Raw genomic sequence first — 18270 nt, 5'->3', positions numbered from 1 at the left:
TGTCCTTCTTCGTCACTCCCAATGAAAATCTTAGCATCTTCAACTCTTGCCACATCCATCTCCGACTCCTGTCTTTTCGTCAGTGCAGCTTTCTCCAAACCATATAACATAGCTGGTCTCACAACCGTCTTGTAAACCTTCCCTTTAACTCTTGCTGGTACACTTCTGTCGCAAATCACTCCTGACACTCTTCTGTACCCACTTTTTAACTAGATTGTTTAACACAATCTTGGAAAGCGAGAGAATACCTGAGGAGTGGAGAAGAAGTATACTGGTACCAATTTTCAAGAACAAGGGCAATGTGCAGAACTGTAGCAACTACAGAGGTCTATAGTTGATCAGCAGTATGGTTTCATGCCACGAAGGAGCACCACAGATCCGATGTTTGCTTTGAGAATGTTGATTGAGAAGTATAGAGAAGGTCAGAAGGAGTTACATTGTGTCTTTGAAGATTTAGAGAAAGCATACGACAGGGTGCCGAGAGAGGAGGTGTGGTATTGTATGAGGAAGTTGCAGAGAAGTATGCAGGAGTGGTGCAGGATATGTATGAGGGAAGTTTGACAGTGGTGAGGTGTATGTTTGGAATGACAGATGGGTTCAAGGTGGAGGTGGGATTACATCAAGGATCGGCTCTGAGCCCTTACTTGTTTGCAATGTGATGGACAGGCTGACGGATGAGATCAGGCAGGAGTCTCCGTGGACCATGATATTTGCGGATGACATTGTGATCTGTAGTGAGAGTAGGATGCATGTTCAGGAGAGCCTGGAGAGGTGGAGGGATGTACTGCAGAGAAGAGGGATGAAAGTCAGTAGGAGCAAGACGAAATACATATGCGCGAATGAGACGGAGGACAGCGGAATGGTGAGGATAGAAGGAGTAGAGGTGACGAAGGCATATAGGGTCAACTGTCTAAAGTAACGGGGAGTGCAGAAGAGAGGTGAAGAAGAGAGTGCAGGCAGGGTGGAGTGGGTGGAGAATGGTGTCAGGATTGGCAGCCTTATACGGAAAATAAATCTCGTGGTTATACTTCACAGTACTGATCTCCATAAATATTGAAAGCCTGTCGTCACAGTTAATTTCCGTGTTGTAGAACTACAATAAGTATGCTTCCTTAAGTTATACCTATGTGGCATCCATCTACAAAACAGCAAAATGCTGGCAAAGCTAAACTGGATTGGCAACCCTGTATAGTAGGTAAGTCCTGTAGTTGAAGTGACAATAATTGTTCAGGTCTTAAGAGGCCTGCACAAACATAATACAACTATCCCTCAACCAACTTCTCTGGAGAATGCGGGCATCGATCCCGCTACCTCTCGCATGCGAAGCGAGCGCTCTACCACTTGAGCTAATTCCCCTCCCACAACAAACATGAACCCCATTCAGTAGTGTTTATTTCACGTCATTGTTGTGTGGCGAAATGACAATAAAGTGGTGATTTTCATCCCTTGGCTATGAGCATTCTTTAGAATCATATACTCACAAAATGAGGCAGAGCTTAGCTTGGCTCTTTCCCAGTCAGTCTTAGGTGACAAACAAAAGCATAGCTAAGACGTGTCCCCTTACTAGAAAGATGAGTCGACATGGATTCATTGTATTTGGTCCCCAACCCTAGAGGGATAATGATGAGCACTACGGTAGATTACTTTCTCACAACTGTTGGCTTGCTCCTATTCACACCGAGCGAGGACTCCTGGTTTTTAATAACTGGCTTTCATTTTTGACCCACAAAATGGACATTTATGGGGGTGACTTGATGGGGGAGGGTAGTGGCATTTATAGGTGTCTCTTGTTTGGATTTCCGATTTTGTATACGCTGATTTACCAATCCGCAATTTCTTGGGCACTTAAGATTACTGGAAGGGCCTGGGTAGCTCAGGGTAGCTCAGACGGTAGAGCATCAGACTTTTAATCTGAGGGTCCAGGCTTCAAGTCCCTGTTCAGGCGTTTGTTTCAAAACTTCAGAAGAGTCTTCAAAAGCTGCAGTGCAGCTGTTTAAGAGTTTCTTTATAATCGTATGCACAGTTGTTAGCGTCCTGATGAACTCCTGCTCAAGAAACTCCAATCAAATGTGGTGCACACAGAAGACCAGTGGAAATAAAGTGACAAGAACGTCTTGTCAAATATGCTGAAACACAAGTCATTACATTAAGTCATACTTGCTACGTGGTCTGAAATGAGCACATGTTTTTGCTTACAACACTAGAATTTTCCTGGTTTTGAGGTGCTTTAACAAGACCGCACTTGGAGAAACTGGATAATTAGGGGACAGTTTTACACTTGTTCTGTGACTGTACCTGAGCACTGTACCCTAGTTTGTTAGAGCAGTAGGCAGTGTGTCAGTCTCATAATCTGAAGTTCGTGAGTTCAACCCTCACACAGCCAGTATGATTTCATATTTTGATGTAGATTTGTGTCATGAACTGTTATCTTCAGCTTACTGATCAAGCAGAATGTCCAAACCCGTTATTGCTGATCATTTCAGTGTTCTAGAGATACAGTAACAATGCTTGTCCAATACCGTTATATCTTCCTGCGTGACAATGCTGTACCTCTTTACAATCAGAGTAAAATTGCACTGGATATATAAACTGGATTATCAGCCTTATCTACTACTACTACTACTACTACTACTACAATTACTGCTATTACTACAAATTTCGGCTGCTCCTGTTAGGGGTCGCCACAGCGGATCATCCGTTTCCATTTCTTCCGCATGTTCTTCTGTCACACCAACCACCTGCGTGTCCCCCCTCACCACATCCATAAACCTCCTCTTTGGCATTCATCTTTTCCTCTCCCCTGGCAGCTCCATATTCAGCAACTTTCTCCCAATATATCCAGTAGCTCTCCTCCACACATGTCCAAGCCATGTAAATCTTGCCTCTCTTGCTTTGTCTCCAACCCGTCCAATTTGAGCAGTCCCTCTAATATAATCATCCCTAATCCTGTCCTTCTTCGTCACTCCCAATGAAAATCTTAGCATCTTCAACTCTGCCACCTCTAGCTCTGCCTCCTCTCTTTTCGTCAGTGCCACTGTCTCCAAATCATATAACATAGCTTGTCTCACAACCGTCTTGTAAACCTTTTGTTTAACTCTTGCTGGTACCCTTCTGTCGCAAATCACTCCTGACACTCTTCTGCACCCACTTTTTACACTAGATTGTTTAACACAATCTTGGAAAGTGAGAGGATACCCGAGGAGTGAAGAAAAGGGTATACTGGTACCGATTTTCAAGAACAAGGGCAATGTGCAGAACTGTAGCAACTACAGAGGTCTAAAGTTGATCAACCACAGCATGAAGATATGAGAAAGAGTAGTGGAAGCTAGGTTAAGAGGAGAGGTGATGATCAGCGAGCAGCAGTATGGTTTCATGCCGCGAAAGAGCAGCACAGATGCGATATTTTCTTTGAGAATGTTGATTGAGAAAAGTAGAGAAGGTCAGAAGGAGTTACATTGTGTCTTTGTAGATTTAGAGAAAGCATACGACAGGGTTCCGAGAGAGGAGGGGTGGCATTGTTTGAGGACGTCGGGAGTTGCAGAGAAGTATGTAGGAGTGGTGCAGGATATGTATGGGGGAAGTGTGACAATGGTGATGTGTGCGGTTGGAATGACAGATGAGTTCAAGGTGGAGGTGGGATTACATCAAGGATCGGCTCTGAGCCCTTTCTTGTTTGCAATGGTGATGGACAGGTTGACGGACAAGATCACGCAGGAGTCTCCGTGGACGATGATGTTTGGGGATGACATTGTCATCTGTAGCGAGAGTAGGGTGCAGGTTGAGCAGAGCCTCGAGAGAGGTGAAGAAGAGAGTGCAGGCAGGGTGGAGTTGGTGGAGAAGGGTGTCAGGATTAACAGCCTTATACAGAACATACATCTCGTTGTTACACTTCACAGTACTGATCTCCATAAATACTGAAAGCCTGTCGTCACAGTTCATTTCAGTGTTGTAGAAATACAATAAGTATGCTTGCTGAAGATATACCTATGTGGCATCCATCTACAAAACAGCAAAATGCGGGCAAAGCTGAGCTGGATTGGCAGACCTGTATAGTAGGTAAACCCTGCAGTTAAAGTGACATTAATCGTTGAGGTCTTAGAGACCTGCACAAACGTAACACAGTCAACTCCTCTGGAGAATGCGGGCATCGATCCCGCTGCCTCTCGCATGCAAAGCGAGCGCTCTACCACTTGAGCTAATTCCCCTGCCACGTCAAAGAAGAACCCCATGCAGTAGGGTTTATTTCACGTCATAGTTGCGCGGCAAAAGGACAATAAAGTGGTGTTTTTCATCCCCTTGGCTATGAGCATTCATTAAAATCGTATACTCACTAAATGAGGCAAACGTTAACTTGGCTCTTTCCCAGTCAGTCTTAGGTGACAAAGAAAAACGTAAGACGTATGGCCTTGCCGGAAAGATAAGTCGACATGGATTCATTGTATCTGGTCATCTGCCCTTGAGGGATAATGATGATCCATACGTTTAGATTACATTCTCACAACTGTTGGCTTGATCCAATTCAGACCGAGCAAGGGCTCTTGTTTTTTTATAATTGGCTTTAATTTTTTTGACCCACAAAATTGACATTTATGGGGGTGACTTGATGGGGGAGGGTAATGTGATTTATAGGGGTCTGCTGTTTGGATTCCAGATTTTGTATGCACAAGTTTACAATTTGGAATTAGTTGAAAGTTCAAAATAAATGAAAATTTTAAAAAAAATTGTAGATTTGTTTTTCCTCATCTGAATTGGGGGTGAAAGGATAGGGGGCGTCATACATTGCACAGAAATTAATTGTGACTTCAAAGCCCTCGGGGTCTAAATTATAATTTAGGGCTATACAGATAAATTTGACTTGAGCTACATTTCAGCCATGACGAATTTCTTGGGCACTTAAAGTTACCAGAAGGGCCTGTGTAGCTCAGACGGTAGAGCATCAGACTTTTAATCTGAGGGTCCAGGGTTCAAGTCCCTGTCCAGGCGTTTTTTTCGAACTTCGGAAGAGTCTTCATTAACTAAAGTGAGGCTGCTAAAGACCTTCTTTATAAACGTATTCACAGTTGCTAGTGTCCTGATGAACTCCTACTCAAGCAACTCCAATCAAATACGATGCACATAGAAGAGCAGTGGAAACAAAGCGACATGAACACATTTTCAAATATGCTGAAAGGAAGCCCTTAGATTATGTCACAATTCATATGAGGTTTGGTATGAGCACATGTTATTTCCAATTGCTTACTACTACTACTACTACTTTCGGCTGCTCCCGTTAGGGGTCGCCACAGCGGATCATCCGTTTCCATTTCTTCCTGTCTTCTGCGTCTTCCTCTGTCACACCAGCCACCTGCATGTCCTCCCTCACCACATCCATAAACCTCCTCTTTGGCCTTCCTCTTCTCCTCTTCCCTGGCAGCTCCATATTCAGCATCCTTCTCCCAATATACTCAGCATCTCTCCTCCACTCATGTCCAAGCCATCTCAATCTTGCCTCTCTTGCTTTGTCTCCAAACCGTCCAACCTGAGCGGTCCCTCTAATATAATCGTTCCTAATCCTGTCCTTCTTCGTTACTCCCAGTGAAAATCTTAGCATCTTCAACTCTGCCACCTCCAGCTCCGCCTCCTGTCTTTTCGTCAGTGCCAATGTCTCCAAACCATATAACATAGCTGGTCTCACAACCATCTTGTAAACTTTCCCTTTAACTCTTGCTGGTACCCTTCTGTCGCAGATCACTCCTGACACTCTTCTCCACCCACTCCAACCTGCCTGCACTCCCTTTTTCACCTCTCTACTGCACTCCCCGTTACTTTGGACAGTTGACCCCAAGTATTTAAACTCAGATGTCTTTGTCACCTCCACTCCTTGCATCCTGACCATTCCACTGTCCTCTCTCTCATTCACGCATAGGTATTCCGTCTTGCTCCTACTGACTTTCATTCCTCTTCTCTCCAGTGCATACCTCCACCTCTCCAGGCTCTCCTCAACCTGCACCCTACTCTCACTACAGATCACAATGTCATCCGCGAACATCATCGTCCATGGAGACTCCTGCCTGATCTTGTCCGTCAACCTGTCCATCACCATTGCAAACAAGAAAGGGCTAAGAGCCGATCCTTGATGTAATCCCACCTCCACCTTGAACCCATCCGTCATTCCAACCGCACACCTCACCATTGTCACACTTCCCTCATACGTATCCTGCACCACTCCTACATACTTCTCTGCAACTCCTGACTTCCTCATACAATACCACACCTCCTCTCTCGGTACTCTGTCATAAGCTTTTTCTAAATCTACAAAGACACAGTGCAACTCTTTCTGGCCTTCTCTATACTTCTCAATCAACATTCTCAAAGCAAACATCGCATCTGTGGTGCTCTTTCGTGGCATGAAACCATACTGCTGCTCGCTGATCGTCACCTCTCCTCTTAACCTAGCTTCTATTACTCTTTCCCAAATCTTCATGCTGTGGCTGATCAACTTTATACCTCTGTAGTTGTTACAGTTCTGCACATCGCCCTTGTTCTTGAAAATCGGTACCAGTATGCTTCTTCTCCACTCCTCAGGCATCCTCTCACTTTCCAGGATTGTTTTAAACAATCTAGTTAGAAACTCCACTGCCATCTCTCCCAAACATCTCCATGCCTCCACAGGTATGTCATCAGGGCCAATTGCCTTTCCATTCTTCATCCTCTTCATAGCTGCCCTCACTTCCTCCTTGCTAATCCGCTGAACTTCCTGATTCACTATCCCTACATCATCCAACCTTCTCTCTCTCTCATTTTCTTCATTCATCAGCCCCTCAAAGTATTCCTTCCACCTTCTTAGCACACTCTCCTCGCTTGTCAGCACATTTCCATCTCTATCCTTGATCGCCCTAACTTGCTGCACATCCTTTGCAGCTTGGTCCCTCTGTCTAGCCAATCGGTACAAGTCCTTTTCTCCTTCCTTAGTGTCTAATCTGTCATACAACTCACCATACGCCTTTTCCTTTGCCTTTGCCACCTCTCTCTTTGCTTTACGCTGCATCTCCTTGTACTCCTGTCTACTTTCTTCATCTCTCTGACTATCCCACTTCTTCTTTGCCAACCTTTTCCTCTGTATAATTTGCTGTACTTCCTCATTCCACCACCAAGTCTCCTTGTCTTCCTTCCTCTGTCCTGATGACACACCAAGTACCTTCCTAGCTGTCTCCCTCACTATTTCTGCAGTGGTTTTCCAGCCATCTGGCAACTCTTCACTACCACCCAGTGCCTGTCTTAACTCCTGCCTGAACTCCACACAACAGTCTTCCTTCTTCAACTTCCACCATTTGATCTTCGGCTGTGTCTTCACTCGCTTCCTCTTCTTGGTCTCCAAAGTCATCCTACAGACCACCATCCGATGCTGCCTGGCTACGCTCTCCCCTGTCACCACCTTGCAGTCTCCAATCCCTTTTAGATGGTGCCTTCTACATAAGATATAGTCCACCTGTGTGCACTTTCCTCCACTCTTGTACGTCACCCTGTGTTCCTCCCTCTTCTTGAAATATGTATTCACCACAGCCATTTCCATCCTTTTCGCAAAATCGACCACCATCTGTCCTTCCACATTTCTCTTCTTGACTCCATACTTTCCCATCACCTCCTCATCACCTCTGTTCCCTTCACCAACATGTCCATTGAAGTCCGCTCCAATCACCACTCTCTCCTCCTTGGGTACCCTCTCCACCATGTCGTCCAACTCATTCCAGAATTCTTCTTTTTCATCCATCTCACACCCAACTTGCGGGGCATATGCGCTGATAACATTCAGCAATAACCCTTCAATTTCCAGCTTCATACTTATCACTCTGTCTGACACTCTCTTCACCTCCAGCACGCTCTTGACATACTCTTCCTTCAGAATTACCCCTACCCCATTTCTCCTCCCATTCACACCATGGTAGAAGAGTTTGAACCCACCTCCGATACTCCTGGCCTTACTCCCCTTCCACCTGGTCTCTTGCACACACAGTATGCCTACCTTTCTTCTTTCCATCATGTCATCATGTTATTTCCAATTGCTTACAACACTTATATTTCTGGCTTTGAGGTGCTTTAACAAGGCCGCACTTGAAGACATTGGATAATTAGGGGACAGTTTTACACTTGTAGTGTGACTGTACCTGAACACCGTTCCCTAGTTTGTTGAAGGAGTAAGCAGTGCGTCAGTCTCATAATCTGAAATTCGTGAGTTCAACTCTCATACAGACAGAATGGTTTTATATTTCGCTGTAGATTTGTGTCATGAACGCTTATTTTCAGATTACTGATCAAGCAGAATGTCCGAACCCGTTATTGCTGAACATTTCAGTGTTCTAGAAATACAATAACGATGCTTGTCCAGTATCGTTACGTCTTCCTGCGTGACCATGCTGTACCTCTTTAAAATTAGAGTAAAATTGCACTGGATAAATAAACTGGATTATCAGCCTTATATGTAACATAAGTCTCATAATTACACTTCACAGTGCTGATCTCTGTAAATATTGAAAGCCTATCGTCAAAGTTCATTTCAGTTGTTGAAATACAATATTTATGCTTGCTGAAGTTATACCTATGTGACACCCATCTAAAAAACAGCACAATTCTGGCAAAGCTGAACAGGATTGGCAGCCCTGTATAGTAGGGAAGTTTTGCCGTTAAAGTGACAATAATTGTTTAAGTCTTAAGAGGCCTGCGCAAACGTAACACAGCCAAGTCCCAGCCAACTTCTCTGGAGAATGCGGGCATCGATCCCGCTACTTCTCGCATGCAAAGCGAGCGCTCTACCACTTGAGCTAATTCCCCTCACGCATCAACGAGGAAATCCATAGAGTAGGGTTTATTTCACATCATAGTTATATGGCGAAATGAAATTAAACATCCCTCGGCTATGAGCCTTCATTGAAATCGTATACTCACTAAATGAGGCAGAGGTCAGCTTAGCTCTTTGACGTTTACTGCTAACTTATCTAGCTGTGTTGAAATGTCTTGTTGTAGCTGTGCTCTCCTCTTAGATTGGTGGTCTCTCTTACAGAGACTTGTACATCTGTCAGCAAATGGAACTTCGTTCCATAAGGTTAAATTTGACTGACACTCCAGATATCTTAGAGCTTTGGCCTTAAAGTCAGCCCATTAGGTTTGCGACCGTGCGAAGGATAGCTTAACCACATCAGCAAATGAAGCTTTGTTTATCCTGGTCCCGCAAGGTAGGAGTGCTCCCTTGCAACAGCTGTTTGGACTCATTTGCAGTCTCTCATCCTCAGTGCACAGTGTTTCTCTGTTTTTGCTTGTCCTCTCAGCCACCATTAAACAAAACATGTTAGCAGTAGGCGAATCTATTGCCGACTACTTTAAACCTAGCATTGCCAACTGATGTTCGCTTTTATCTAAGGCCAGAGCTACCGACACTTAGGGTGCTGGCATGACATAGGCAGAAACAGGAGGGCGAGGCACATAACGCACACAGTAGAAACTTCAAACTCCACACAGGGGACGACCCGGGGTGACCTTCAAGGTTAGATTACCCCAGGGCTCAAACCAAGGACCTTCTTGCTGTGACGCAACCGCTCTAACCACTGCGCCACCGTGCTGTGTGCCGGCTTTGTGATGGCGTGGCGGCCTGTCTAGGGTGTCTCCCCCCCTGCCGCCCAATAACTGCTGGGATAGGCTCCAGCATCCCCGCGGCCCTGAGCGCAGGATAAGCAGTTCGGATAATGGATGAACGGATAGAAACTTCAACGTTTTTTTTTTATTTATTTTTTTTATGTCAGCACCAATGATACTAAATTAAACAATGTTAGGTGACAAAGAAAATTATCGCGAAGACTTGTGACCTTGCCAGAAAGATGAGTCGACATGTACTCATTGTATCTGGTCCCCTACCCTTGAGGGATAACGATGAGGTCTACGGTAGATTACTGTCTCACAACTGTTGGCTTGCTGCTATTCAGAAAGAGCAAGGACTCTTGGTTGTAATAACTGGCTTTCATTTTTTGACCTACTAGATTGACATTTACGGGAGTGACTAGTGGGATTTATACGTGTCTCCTGTTTAGATGTCCGATTTTGTATGCGCAAGTTTAAAATTTGAACATTTTTGAAAGTTCAGAATAAAAGAAATATAAAAAATAAATAAATTCCCATTTACATTTTTCCTCATCTGAATCGAAGGTCAAAGGATAGGGGTGGCATACATTGCACAGAAAGTAATTGTGATTTCAAAGCCCTCTGGGACCAAATTATATTTTAGGGCTACATAGATACATTTACCTTGAGATACATTTCACCAATCACCAATTTGTTGGGCACTGAAGATTATTGGAAAGGCCTGGGTAGCTCAGACGGTAAAGCATCAGATTTTTAATATGAGAGGCCAGGGTTCAAGTCCCTGTTCAGGCGTTTGTTCCAAACTTCAGAAGAGTCTTCATTAACTAAAGTGCAGCTCCTCAATACTTTATTTATAAACGCATGCACAGTTGCTAGCGTCATGAAGAACTCCTGCTCGAAGAACTCCTGCTCAAGCAACTCCAATCAAATGTGGTGCACATAGAAGAACAGTGGAAAAAAGTCACATGAACGCCTTATCAAATATGCTGAAAAAGAAGTCCTTAAATTATGTCACAATTCATAGGAGGTCTGATATAAGCACATGTTATTTCCTATTGCTTACAACACTTAGAAAATTATTGGCTTTGAGGTGCTTTAACAAGACCGCAGTTGGAGACATTGGATAATTAGGGGACAGTTTTACACTTGTTGTGTGACTGTCCCTGAGCGCTGTTACCCTAGTTTGTTGGAGCAGTAGCAGTTCGTCCGTCTCATAACCTGAAGTTATTGTGAGTTCAACCCTCATACAGCCAGAATGGTTTTATATTTCGACGTAGATTGTGTCATGAACTCTTATCTTCAGATTACTGATCAAGCAGAATGTCCAAACCCGTTATTGCTGATCATTTCAGTGTTCTAGAGATACAGTAACAATGCTTGTCCAATACCGTTACATCTTCCTGCGTGACAATGCTGTACCTTTTTAAAATCAGAGTAAAATTGCACTGGATAGATAAACTGAATGAGCAGCCTTATCTACTACTAATACTACTACTACTTCTACTACTACTACCTTCGGCTGCTCCCGTTAGGGGTCGCCACAGCGGATCATCCGTTTCCATTACTTCCTGTCTTTTGCATCTTTCTCTGCTACTCCAGCCGTGAGCGAGTCTGGAGGGTACCAATACTCCATACCAAAGCTGTAACCCTATTCTGGCTGTCGGCCCGAACACCCCTTGAACAGAGTCTGCGTCGTGTTATTTTTTAATGTATACTGACTCCAGGGCGGACGGAGGGAGAATACAGTTGTACAGACGGGAGACAGTAGTCCTCATGGCGGTTTAGGCAGAGCAGGTTTTCTGCATTTCTTAGCTTCCTCATACACAGCACCTCTCGCAGCATACAGGCAGCTTGTAACACAAAACGGAACTGGCTCTACAGTAGCCACGGAGGGACAAAAGACTCAGAATTCGGCAACGCTCAAGAAGGAAAAAATACGTGCCAACAATAAAAGATCACCCTCTGCCGGCGAATAAGTGTAACTCCCTTCCTTACATCTACCCCCGCTATGTTTGATGGCGTCACCGCTATCAGATTAAGTTCACAAGTAGCCCATAACTCAAAACACAGCCATGATGAGGTGCGTGTGTCATGAGGTATGTACATGTGTATGAGTGTCACTCTCTGCCACCCTTCTTGTTCATCTTTACTTTAGCTCTCTTCCATATTCTCCATCCCATGTCTATCTTTGGCTGAACTGAGTGGGGGGTCCAGGGTCTTTAATTCATACGTCAGTCTCTTTGGCGGGGGTTTCTCCTGACCCTTATTGACTCGGAAGGTATGTGTTTTACCTGGGGAGATTTCTTTTCCTCTTCATTGTTGGATCTTTGAGATTTATTCTCCTCCTCTGGCTCACTCTGATCACTTCCACTCATTTCATCCAGTTGCCCCATACCAAGATCCTTCTCAGTCTTCCCCCTTCCGCAGTCTTCCCCATCAGACTCACTGCACGGCTGGTGTGACAGAGGCATGTCTTCCCCCACCACATCCATAAAATTCCTCTTTGGCCTTCCTTTTTTCCTCTCCCCTGGCAGCTCCATATTCAGCATCCTTCTCCCAATATACCCAGCATCTCTCCTCCACACATGTCTAAACCATCTCAATCTGTCCTCTCTTGCTTTGTCTCAAAACCGTCCAATTTGAGCAGTCCCTCTAATATAATCATTCCTAATTCTGTTCCTCTTCGTCACTCCCAATGAAAATCTTAGCATCTTCAACTCTTGCCACCTCCATCTCCGACTCCTGTCTTTTCGTCAGTGCAGCTTTCTCCAAACCATATAACATAGCTGGTCTCACAACCATCTTGTAAACCTTCCCTTTAACTCTTGCTGGTACACTTCTGTCGCAAATCACTCCTGACACTCTTCTGTACCCACTTTTTAACTAGATTGTTTAACACAATCTTGGAAAGCGAGAGAATACCTGAGGAGTGGAGAAGAAGTATACTGGTACCAATTTTCAAGAACAAGGGCAATGTGCAGAACTGTAGCAACTACAGAGGTCTAAAGTTGATCAGCAGTATGGTTTCATGCCACGAAGGAGCACCACAGATCCGATGTTTGCTTTGAGAATGTTGATTGAGAAGTATAGAGAAGGTCAGAAGGAGTTACATTGTGTCTTTGAAGATTTAGAGAAAGCATACGACAGGGTGCCGAGAGAGGAGGTGTGGTATTGTATGAGGAAGTTGCAGAGAAGTATGCAGGAGTGGTGCAGGATATGTATGAGGGAAGTGTGACAGTGGTGAGGTGTGTGTTTGGAATGACAGATGGGTTCAAGGTGGAGGTGGGATTACATCAAGGATCGGCTCTGAGCCCTTACTTGTTTGCAATGGTGATGGACAGGCTGACGGATGAGATCAGGCAGGAGTCTCCGTGGACCATGATATTTGCGGATGACATTGTGATCTGTAGTGAGAGTATGGTGCATGTTCAGGAGAGCCTGGAGAGGTGGAGGGATGTACTGCAGAGAAGAGGGATGAAAGTCAGTAGGAGCAAGACGAAATACATATGCGCGAATGAGACGGAGGACAGCGGAATGGTGAGGATACAAGGAGTAGAGGTGACGAAGGCATATGGGGTCAACTGTCTAAAGTAACGGGGAGTGCAGAAGAGAGGTGAAGAAGAGAGTGCAGGCAGGGTGGAGTGGGTGGAGAATGGTGTCAGGATTGGCAGCCTTATACGGAAAATAAATCTCGTGGTTATACTTCACAGTACTGATCTCCATAAATATTGAAAGCCTGTCGTCACAGTTCATTTCCGTGTTGTAGAAATACAATAAGTATGCTTGCTTAAGTTATACCTATGTGGCATCCATCTACAAAACAGCAAAATGCTGGCAAAGCTGAACTGGATTGGCAACCCTGTATAGTAGGTAAGTCCTGTAGTTGAAGTGACAATAATTGTTCAGGTCTTGAGAGGCCTGCACAAACATAATACAACTATCTCTCAACCAACTTCTCTGGAGAATGCGGGCATCGATCCCGCTACCTCTCGCATGCGAAGCGAGCGCTCTACCACTTGAGCTAATTCCCTTCCCACAACAAACAAGAACCCCATTCAGTAGTGTTTATTTCACGTCATTGTTGTGTGGCGAAATGACAATAAAGTGGTGATTTTCATCCCTTGGCTATGAGCATTCTTTAGAATCATATACTCACAAAATGAGGCAGAGCTTAGCTTGGCTATTTCCCAGTCAGTCTTAGGTGACAAACAAAAGCATAGCTAAGACGTGTCCCCTTACTAGAAAGATGAGTCGACATGGATTCATTGTATTTGGTCCCCAACCCTAGAGGGATAATGATGAGCTCTACGGTAGATTACTTTCTCACAACTGTTGGCTTGCTCCTATTCACACCGAGCGAGGACTCCTGGTTTTTAATAACTGGACATTTATGGGGGTGACTTGATGGGGGAGGTTAGTGGCATTTATAGGTGTCTCTTGTTTGGATTTCCGATTTTGTATACGCTGACTTACCAATCAGCAATTTCTTGGGCACTTAAGATTACTGGAAGGGCCTGGGTAGCTCAGACGGTAGAGCATCAGACTTTTAATCTGAGGGTCCAGGGTTCAAGTCCCTGTTCAGGCGTTCGTTTCGAACTTCGGATGGGTCTTCAAAAGCTGCAGTGCAGCTGTTTAAGAGTTTCTTTATAATCGTATGCGCAGTTGTTAGTCTCCTGATGAACTCCTGCTCAAGAAACTCCAATCAAATGTGGTGCACACAGAAGACCAGTGGAAATAAAGTGACAAGAACGTCTTGTCAAATATGCTGAAACACAAGTCATTACATTAAGTCATACTTGCTACGTGGTCTGAAATGAGCACATGTTTTTGCTTACAACACTAGAATTTTCCTGGTTTTGAGGTGCTTTAACAAGACCGCACTTGGAGAAACTGGATAATTAGGGGACAGTTTTACACTTGTTCTGTGACTGTACCTGAGCACTGTACCCTAGTTTGTAAGAGCAGTAGGCAGTGTGTCAGTCTCATAATCTGAAGTTCGTGAGTTCAACCCTCACACAGCCAGAATGATTTCATATTTTGATGTAGATTTGTGTCATGAACTGTTATCTTCAGCTTACTGATCAAGCAGAATGTCCAAACCCGTTATTGCTGATCATTTCAGTGTTCTAGAGATACAGTAACAATGCTTGTCCAATACCGTTATATCTTCCTGCGTGACAATGCTGTACCTCTTTACAATCAGAGTAAAATTGCACTGGATATATAAACTGGATTATCAGCCTTATCTACTACTACTACTACTACTACTACAATTACTGCTATTACTACAAACTTCGGCTGCTCCTGTTAGGGGTCGCCACAGCGGATCATCCGTTTCCATGTCTTCTGCATGTTCTTCTGTCACACCAACCACCTGCGTGTCCCCCCTCACCACATCCATAAACCTCCTCTTTGGCATTCATCTTTTCCTCTCCCCTGGCAGCTCCATATTCAGCAACTTTCTCCCAATATATCCAGTAGCTCTCCTCCACACATGTCCAAGCCATGTAAATCTTGCCTCTCTTGCTTTGTCTCCAACCCGTCGGATTTGAGCAGTCCCTCTAATATAATCATCCCTAATCCTGTCCTTCTTCGTCACTCCCAATGAAAATCTTAGCATCTTCAACTCTGCCACCTCTAGCTCTGCCTCCTCTCTTTTCGTCAGTGCCACTGTCTCCAAATCATATAACATAGCTTGTCTCACAACCGTCTTGTAAACCTTTTGTTTAACTCTTGCTGGTACCCTTCTGTCGCAAATCACTCCTGACACTCTTCTGCACCTACTTTTTACACTAGATTGTTTAACACAATCTTGGAAAGTGAGAGGATACCCGAGGAGTGAAGAAAAGGGTATACTGGTACCGATTTTCAAGAACAAGGGCAATGTGCAGAACTGTAGCAACTACAGAGGTCTAAAGTTGATCAGCCACAGCATGAAGACATGGGAAAGAGTAGTGGAAGCTAGGTTAAGAGGAGAGATGATGATCAGCGAGCAGCAGTATGGTTTCATGCCGCGAAAGAGCACCACAGATGCGATATTTTCTTTGAGAATGTTGATTGAGAAAAGTAGAGAAGGTCAGAAGGAGTTACATTGTGTCTTTGTAGATTTAGAGAAAGCATACGACAGGGTTCCGAGAGAGGAGGGGTGGCATTGTTTGAGGACGTCGGGAGTTGCAGAGAAGTATGTAGGAGTGCTGCAGGATATGTATGGGGGAAGTGTGATAATGGTGATGTGTGCGGTTGGAATGACAAATGAGTTCAAGGTGGAGGTGGGATTACATCAAGGATCGGCTCTGAGCCCTTTCTTGTTTGCAATTGTGATGGACAGGTTGACGGACAAGATCACGCAGGAGTCTCCGTGGACGATGATGTTTGGGGATGACATTGTCATCAGTAGCAAGAGTAGGGTGCAGGTTGAGCAGCGCCTCAAGAGAGAGGTGAAGCAGAGAGTGCAGGCAGGGTGGAGTGGGTGGAGAATGGTGTCAGGATTGGCAGCCTTATACGGAAAATAAATCTCGTTGTTACACTTCACAGTACTGATCTCCATAAATATTGAAAGGCTGTCGTCACAGTTCATTTCCGTGTTGTAGAAATACAATAAGTATGCTTGCTGAAGATATACCTATGTGGCATCCATCTACAAAACAGCCAGATGCTGTCAAAGCTGAACTGGATTGAACTGGCAGCTCTGTATAGTGGGTAAGTCTTGCAGTTAAAGTGACAATAATTTTTACAGTCTTAAGAGGCCTGCGCAAACGTAACACAGAAAAGTCTCATCCATCTCCTCTGGAGAATGCGGGCATCGATCCCGCTACCTCTCGCATGCGAAGCGAGCACTCTACCACTTGAGCTAATTCCCCTCGCACAGCAATGACGAAATCCATTCAGTACGTTTTATTTCACGTCATAGTTGTGTGGCGACATGAAATTAAAATGGTGTTTTTCATCAAGCTAATAAGAAGTAAAAAAAGAAATATCAAGATAGTTACAAATTTTATTTATATATATATTTTTTTACTTCAGTTTCTTAAGATTTTTGTAAAAAAAATAATTTAAAAAAAGCATGTCAAACTTGTCTTTTGTCAATAAAAGGCATGCCCTATTCAGGATAGCTTGCTCCCAAACCTAGCATTCGTGAATGCAGGCTGCTGAGGCAGAGTCTGCCTGTGCCTCTCTCTGGCACAAATAAATATAGTTCACTGCCTACTCAGCCATGGACGTCACTGCACGTTACTGACAGAAATTAACTGTGATTTCAAAGCCCTCGGGGACTAAATTATAATTTAGGGCTATACAGATAAATTTGACTTGAGATACATTTCAGCAATCAGGAATTTCTCGGGCACCTAAGGTTACTGAAAGGGCCTGGGTAGCTCAGACGGTAGAGCATCAGACTTTTAATCTGAGGGTCCAGGGTTCAAGTCCCTGTTCAGGCGTTTATTTCGTACTTCGGAGGAATCTTCATTAACGAAAGTGAGGCTGCTAAAGACCTTCTTTATAAACGTATTCACAGTTGCTAGTGTCCTGATGAACTCCTACTCAAGCAACTCCAGTCAAATACGTTGCACATAGAAGAGCAGTGGAAACAAAGCGACATGAACACATTTTCAAATATGCTGAAAAAGAAGCCCTTAGATTATGTCACAATTCATATGAGGTTTGATATGAGCACATGTTATTTCCAATTGCTTACAACACTTATATTTGCTTTAAGAAGGCCGCACTTGAAGACATTGGATAATTAGGGGACAGTTTTACACTTGTAGTGTGACTGTACCTGAGCCCCGTACCCTAGTTTGTTGGAGCAGTAGGCAGTGTGTCGGTCTCATAATCGAAAGGTGGTGAGCTCAAACCTCATACAGCCAGAATGGTTTCATATTTCGCTGTAGATTTGTGTCATGAACTCTTATCTTCACATTACTGATCAAGCAGAATGTCCAAACCCGTTATTGCTGATCATTTCAGTGTTCTAGACATACAGTAACAATGCGTGTCCAATACCGTTAAAGTTAAAGTAGAGTAAAATTGCGCTGGATAGATAAACTGGATTAGCAGCCTTATATGTAACATAAGTCTTGTAGTTACATGTCATAGGACTGATCTACATAAATATCAAAAGCTTGTCGTCAGAGTTTATTTCAGTGTTGTAGAAATACTATATGTATGCTTGTGTAAGCTATAGCTATATGTGACATCCATCTACAAAACAGCACAATGCTGGCTAAGCTGAACTGGATTGGCAGCACTGTATAATAGGTAAGTCTTGAAGTTAAAGTGACAATAATTGTTTAAGTCTTAAGAGGCCTGCGTAAACGTAAGACCGACAAGTCTTATCCAACTCCGCTGGATAACGTGGGCATCGATCCCACTGCTTCTCGCAAGCGAAGCGAGCGCTCTACCACTTCAGCTAATTCCCCTCACGCGACAATGAGGAACCCCATTCAGTACGGTTTATTTCACGTCAGTTGTGCGGCGAAATTAAATTAAACAAGTGTTTTTCATGCCTTGGCTAAGAGCATTCATTAAAAATGGTTTACTTACTAAATGAGGCAGAAGTTAGCTTGGCTCTTTCTCAGTTACCTTAGCACTTTGACGTTTACTGCTAACTTATCTAGCTGGTTTGAACTCTCTTTTTCTAGCTGTGCTCCCCTCTTAGATAGG

At 44.0% G+C, this 18270-nt stretch overlaps 8 non-coding genes across 8 annotated transcripts; 5 read left to right on the top strand and 3 right to left on the bottom strand.

The window, feature by feature from the left end:
* Positions 1-1283: 1283 nt before the first annotated feature.
* On the bottom strand, positions 1284-1356 carry trnaa-cgc (transfer RNA alanine (anticodon CGC)). The gene has a single exon. It is a non-coding gene; the product is annotated as a tRNA-Ala (tRNA).
* A 506-nt stretch (positions 1357-1862) lies between these two features.
* Positions 1863-1945, top strand: trnak-uuu (transfer RNA lysine (anticodon UUU)). The gene has a single exon. It is a non-coding gene; the product is annotated as a tRNA-Lys (tRNA).
* A 2187-nt stretch (positions 1946-4132) lies between these two features.
* trnaa-ugc (transfer RNA alanine (anticodon UGC)) lies at positions 4133-4205 on the bottom strand. The gene has a single exon. It is a non-coding gene; the product is annotated as a tRNA-Ala (tRNA).
* Positions 4206-4910: 705 nt separating this feature from the next.
* trnak-uuu (transfer RNA lysine (anticodon UUU)) lies at positions 4911-4983 on the top strand. Its single transcript has one exon. It is a non-coding gene; the product is annotated as a tRNA-Lys (tRNA).
* A 5345-nt stretch (positions 4984-10328) lies between these two features.
* Positions 10329-10401, top strand: trnak-uuu (transfer RNA lysine (anticodon UUU)). Its single transcript has one exon. It is a non-coding gene; the product is annotated as a tRNA-Lys (tRNA).
* Positions 10402-14121: 3720 nt separating this feature from the next.
* On the top strand, positions 14122-14194 carry trnak-uuu (transfer RNA lysine (anticodon UUU)). Its single transcript has one exon. It is a non-coding gene; the product is annotated as a tRNA-Lys (tRNA).
* Positions 14195-16396: 2202 nt separating this feature from the next.
* Positions 16397-16469, bottom strand: trnaa-cgc (transfer RNA alanine (anticodon CGC)). Its single transcript has one exon. It is a non-coding gene; the product is annotated as a tRNA-Ala (tRNA).
* A 503-nt stretch (positions 16470-16972) lies between these two features.
* Positions 16973-17045, top strand: trnak-uuu (transfer RNA lysine (anticodon UUU)). Its single transcript has one exon. It is a non-coding gene; the product is annotated as a tRNA-Lys (tRNA).
* The last annotated feature ends 1225 nt before the right edge of the window (positions 17046-18270 follow it).

The sequence above is a fragment of the Lampris incognitus genome, chromosome 12, assembly GCF_029633865.1.
Source record: "Lampris incognitus isolate fLamInc1 chromosome 12, fLamInc1.hap2, whole genome shotgun sequence".
Classification (NCBI taxonomy): domain Eukaryota; kingdom Metazoa; phylum Chordata; class Actinopteri; order Lampriformes; family Lampridae; genus Lampris; species Lampris incognitus.
Note: the sequence above shows the minus strand (reverse complement) of the source record. Positions and strands in the feature narration are given on the sequence as shown.